The following is a 6,244-nucleotide window of genomic DNA, read 5'->3' on the forward strand; positions in this document are numbered from 1 at the left end:
AATATTATCTAGGTGCTTCTTGGGGTTGGTTTGCATGTTGTAATGCCCAAGACTGAGGTAAAATAATATCGGACCAGGTAATTGTTTTGGTACAATTGTATATAGAATTTATTATAAAGTCATAAATACCCTTTGTCCTAATATTATGCAAGTGGATAAAAAAGATCAAACTATATTATTTCAAACAAATATAGAAAAATCACCTATTCACCAAATTACTTACCCAGAAGCTAATACATCGACTCCTGCTTATTCTCAAGCACAGTCCAAATCCAATCAGAAGCCTAATTTTCCTAGGTCTTCATACATTGAAATAGCCTACCTTATGGATATCACTATTGATGATCACCATATAAATATGGACCCATCAAACTTGCTCCATTATACTTAATAAACCATTTGAACCCAACCAATGGAGTCAAAACCAGATAATATTATGAAGCAATTCTCATGGAAATAGGATCCATCTCTGTTGTCCATTACTACCAACAAAATACTAGAGTCATTGCTTACTCCAAAATCCAGATTAAGAAATTACTCTCTTATGATGAGTGGGGTTGCAATCCTGCTCAAGGAAAGAAATTACATAATCTTGATTTTTCATACAAATATTATAAATATGCCGAATATATAAAAGCCTGGCATAAAATGTTTTATTATCAAAATCCAAACAATACTCATAGCTGGTATATCCAGTTCAGATTACCTATTTTCGAACGATTCCCTAACTGGTTTAAAAATTGGTTTTTAGTCTGGGGATCAACTACTTCAATTTTACCTCCTGCTTTCCAAAAAGTGCAGGAACAATTTGTGCAGTTCAATAATAGTGATAATAATACTGACAATCACATATACTTTGTGGCACTATACTAACTCCCATGGATTATGAAATGGGAAAATACCATCTCTGTTAATAATACAGTCAATACTTCATTCGACTTTCCCACATATTTAAAAAATATGCTCCAATCAAACCCGAATGCTTTCAAAGAAATGCTAGAACAACAAATGAAAGAGATCTTTGCAGAAGCAGGAAGAAAACCGGTCTCATCAGATGAAACCGTACAATCTTCACCATTACACACCAATAAATACTTCCCACTTGAAGAAACTGATCCCGAAGACGGAGAGGATGATCGAGAAGAATGCAGCCAAAGACCATGATTATGATGCACCGACAAGACTCATACCTGCCGAACAAATCACTATCCACACCGATGCATAGGACGAAAAGAAGCCGACAATCTCCTGTAGCCACCGACAGATGAGACAAACAAGTTACTATTCCCACTGATATACAAGACAAAAAAGCAACTGTAGTACACAGGAAACGACAAAGCCACCGACACAAGACGACAAAAGAAATACTATTCCCAGATGCCGTTTTGTCCTCACTCCCGACCAATGGAATATTCTTTTTCCTTTTTATATTTGTCTTTTTCTTTTATGTCATATCCCTCTACTTTATGTCTCTTCACGCTCTTTTCCTTCACCCTTACCTTCGCGACGAAGGCACCTCCCTTAGCTTATAAAAGGCAGCCTCCTACCTCCAAAACCTCTCAGGTCTCTCCTAGCTTCTTCCCTTACTCCGCTCTACTCTCCCTCTTCTCCACTTCTCTACTTCTCTGCTCTCTCTCTCTCTCTCTCTCTCTCTCTCCCTCCGAAGATACTCTGCTCTACAACAGCTATCCTGACCTCATTACTCATGAATAAAAGGTCACAATAGTTCACTTTGATTTCCAGGTTCTATCTGTCCTCCTTTTTCATTATACCTAGCATGTGTGATTATAATCTTCACTCTCTTCCTTCCTATTGCCCTCAACACTGGAAGTTATTTTCCAGTTATTGTATCTGTAAACAGTAAGTGTTCGTTTTACAGTTTGTTTCAGTCAGTTTAAGTGTTTGTTTTTACAGTTTGTCAGTTGGTTTGATTATAAGTTTGTTTATGGTTTGTAATCCGTGATACATACTGTTGATACATATATAAGATCTTATGATTTAATGCAGTTTAAACTTGTCTTTAGTATTAAAATAGGTGAACATACACACACTTCGTGGTTTGTTATTGATATTTCCGTTATCCCCTTTATTATAATAATTTTATTTTGCCTTAATTATATCAGAATATTACAAGAATTAATAAAATACAATGGTATGTTATTTGCCTACCTGTTATAAAATAGTTGGTTCAAATTCACTATATCAAAGCCAATAGTACACTGTTTAGAGAAAAAGTTACAATATTACTGTAGAAACCTATTTAAATTTACATCTAAGAAAGTTGGTCCGAGAGTTAAGGCAAGAGACGAAAGGACAAGTTTATGCAAAGTACCCGCCAAGGCCAGGAAGAGCCGCTTAGGGGAACACGCTGGACCCTTGATCGTCCAGATTGTCATTATCCGCAACCTACAGATGGCAAATTTAATTAGGAATCTTAAAGGTAATACTGCAACTCAACCTCAGACATTAAGGGTTAAAAATAAAGAACAGATTATTATTAATGATATTGAAGATCATATCCAAAATTGGAATATTCCTAAGGTACCAATAAAAGATATTTATCAAAAAAGATCATTTAAATTCAAATTAGGTTATGTTATAAAAACCGTAGAAGAAAGTCTATCCGTAACTCAAAACCAAGAAGACTTTCAACTATTATCAAGAAAAATTATTGAAAAACATAATGAGAATAATTATAAATATTTACACATTAGGTTAATCAAAATAGCCATTAAACCTTTAACCCGGCTAGGGTTAAACACTTCTGTGCTTGTATGCCTAAGAGATACAAGACACAATAACTTCGCAGATTCACTCCTAGGTATGGTAGAATCCAGCCTATGTAGTGGACCAATATATTTTAATTGCTTTCCAAATTTTTCTATTTCTTTAACAGACCCAAACATATTAAATATATTATCTATAAATTTGAAAACTCATGGATTCAATATGATACATGGTTCTCAAAATTTAGCAATAGTATATAGAATTTATTATAAAGTAATGAATACCCTTTGTCCTAATATTATGCAAGTGGATAAAAAAGATCAAACTATATTATTTCAAACAAATATAGAAAAATCACATACAATTGTACCCAAAACAATTACCTGGTCCGATATTATTTTACCTCGATCTTGGGCATTACAACATGCAAACCAACCTCAAGAAGCACCTAGAAATAATATTCCAAACCAAATAATTGAACATCCAGATGGAAATATTGAAATAAAATTCCAACAATCTAGAGTCAATGATGATATTGATATTAATAGGAAAAGAAATAAAAAACCATTAATACCTGCTAGAAAATCATGTCATACTACTCCTGATGTCATCATACTTCCTTCTACTTCACAACCTATACCATCTTCAGATTTCAAAACTACAAGGAGTAAGAAGAACGGCTGATCATGTAGTTCTTCCTACATATATTCCTGAACCTAATATAGAGGAATTCCAAATACTTACATTACAAATAGAAGATGATACAAAAGAAGAGATAAATATTAATAACACATATGATGATGAATATATAGCAGCATATTTAGCCGCTAAATTAGAAAGAAAAAAGAAGAAAATTAATATTGATTATCTTAAAAAAGATTATCTTTCTTTAGAAAACCAAAATATTAGGAAATGATATCTTCAAACCTTTCAACCAAGATTAATAGAATTATTCCATAAAAAATACAACAAATTTCTCAAGAAAGAAAGGGAAACAAAAGGATTTTTTATATGGTTAAAAGAAATACGTCTCCACTATAAAATAAATATTCCTTCATTCGATAATCTTCAAACTCTAGAAGAAAAAACATATATCAGTACGAACGATACTACTACTGCTAGTACACATCCTCCGGAAACGAGTATAATACTCAAAGGAGTAACCCCATCAAGTAAAGGAGAACCACCACAATCATTATATGATATAATTGCCACACCATATAAATTCTTACCCAAAGAAATCGATAAGAAACAAGAACTTATTCCCCATATTGTGGAACAAAACAATTATACCAATCTATATATACAGTCTCTAGGAAAACAAGCAGAAAGAATAGTATCAAAGGAGGTGACTCCTTCCCTTCTTAAAGCAATCCTGTTCAAACCACCTCCAGAACTTAATAAAAATAAATTTCATATTGGTGACAATAATAAAACCTTAATGGATCAGTTAATAGCCAAACTAGCTCAATTAGACATTAAAGGAATTCCTTCTCCCAAACTCAGTATTCCTATGCCAAATATACCTGTTCCATTACCAGAATCTTCAGATAAAGGAAAATAAAAAATACCAGAGCATGAAACAATAATGCTCCAGGAAGAAGAACCAATTATTGAAGATACCATACAAAACCAAGAAAACGCTTTTATGCATACTGCACCTATTGATATAAATAGAACAACCTATGGTAAAACTTGGAAACCAATTACTGCTTTACCATATTATAAAAAACCTACACCTGTTGACGTCCAACTTGAAGAAGATGCCATACAACAAGTTGTTTCCTATTCAGGAAGATCAATAGTTAATTGGACAATAAATGGTTTATCTGAATTAAAAATATTAGATGTCATGTGACACATGACAATGTTTGCCTCTGCAAACAAAATGGCAAGCAACTCAGACCAAGAAGTTGCTAAAGCAATAGTCAATGGTTTCACTGGCTGGTTAAGAGGATGGTGGGATTTCTATGTAGATGATGAAACCAAAAATAGAATCCTTACAAATACAAGACAATGGACTGCCAGGAATGAACAAAATCAAGAAATAATTTATACTGAAAGTGATGCTGTAAACACTTTAATATATACCATTACACTTCATTTTGTAGGCAGTACAGCATTATTAGCAGCAAGATCAGAAGATCTGCTATCTAATCTTCGTTGTCCTACATTATCCCATTATAAATGGTATAAGGATGTCTTTTTCTCAAGATTATTAATACGAGAAGATTGTCAATTAAACCACTGGAAAGAAAAGTTTATTGCTGATCTACCCTACTTATTTGCAGAAAAAGTCAAAGACAGACTTAGAAAGAAACATAATGGAATTATAGTATATTCAGCCTATACACTTGGAGAACTCTCAACAGAAATATGTGCTGAAGGATTAGCTTTATGTATTGATTTTAAACTCAAAAGACAGTTAGATAAATAACAAATTACCAAGCGTAAAGAACTTGGTGATTTCTGTGAACAATTTTGATACCATATAGATAGGAAAAATATGCTTGAAAAGTTATATAAGAAAAAGAAAAAATATAAAAAAGACAAATATAAATCCAAATCAAATAAAGTATATAAACAATATAAAAAGTCTAAACAAAAATTTATAAACAAATTTTCTCCAAATAAAAAAAATAAAAAGAAACTTCCAGTATGTTATAAACGTGGAAAAGTTGGTCATTATAAACACCAATGCAAATTAGAAAAGAAAATAGAATCATTACATTTAGATGATTCAATCAAAGCAAAATTATATAATATAATCAATTATGATTCAATATCTTCAGATTCCACTGACTCACAAATAGACCATATTCAAGAGGATGACCTTTTACGGACAGAATCATCTGATTCTCCAGATTCTTCAACAAACACAGGAACATCCAATTCAATGAAAGACACTAATTGTACTTGCCCTATACCTACACATAATCTTCATATACTTACTCAAGAAGATAATTTAATATTAGATATTATTGAGAAAATTACAGATCCAGAAGAAAAAAGATCTGTAATCACTAAATTTATTACAATAACTAAAACAAAAGCAAAAACACCTCCAATTAGTTAAACACCTAATGAATACAATTTTGCTTCCATTAGGAAAAGAGTAAGTGAAAAACATACTTCTCAACATAAAGAACCTTCTATTTCCGACTTAAAACAAGATATCAAAGAAGTTAAAAAAGAAGTATATCAATTAAAAAATAGAATTAAGACTTTAGAATTACAAAATCTATCTCAACCAGAGACAGATACATATGAACTAGAATTCGATCAGCTTATGACATATGATCCTGATCCACCAGAAGACATACCAGAAACTTCAGAAGCCAACCCTCATCTGGTAACAATTCCCTCTGTTAATTTAATAGATAAAATTATGATTCAAAAATGGTTTGTTCAAGTAAAGATAATTGTAGCAAAAGATTATAGCTTTCAAACTTCAGCCTTAATAGATTCAGGGGCTGACCTTAATTGCATCAATGAAGGTTTAGTACCTTCCAAATAT

General features: G+C 32.1%; 1 long non-coding RNA gene across 2 annotated transcripts; it reads right to left on the reverse strand.

The window, feature by feature from the left end:
* Positions 1 to 867: 867 nt before the first annotated feature.
* LOC148780969 (uncharacterized) lies at positions 868 to 5,299 on the reverse strand. 2 transcript variants are annotated; one of them, XR_016039699.1, is made up of 4 exons: positions 3,302 to 5,299; positions 3,131 to 3,175; positions 2,333 to 2,406; positions 868 to 1,248 (listed from the first exon to the last, which is right to left on the reverse strand). It is a non-coding gene; the product is annotated as an uncharacterized LOC148780969 (long non-coding RNA). The 2 variants fall into 2 exon arrangements; XR_016039698.1 differs by having other exon boundaries at positions 3,111 to 3,175.
* Positions 5,300 to 6,244: the final 945 nt, after the last annotated feature.

The sequence above is a fragment of the Amborella trichopoda genome, chromosome 8 (genome assembly GCF_054954075.1).
Source record: "Amborella trichopoda isolate Santa Cruz 75 chromosome 8, AtrichopodaSantaCruz75HAP2 v2.0, whole genome shotgun sequence".
In the NCBI taxonomy this organism is placed as follows: Eukaryota; Viridiplantae; Streptophyta; class Magnoliopsida; order Amborellales; family Amborellaceae; genus Amborella; species Amborella trichopoda.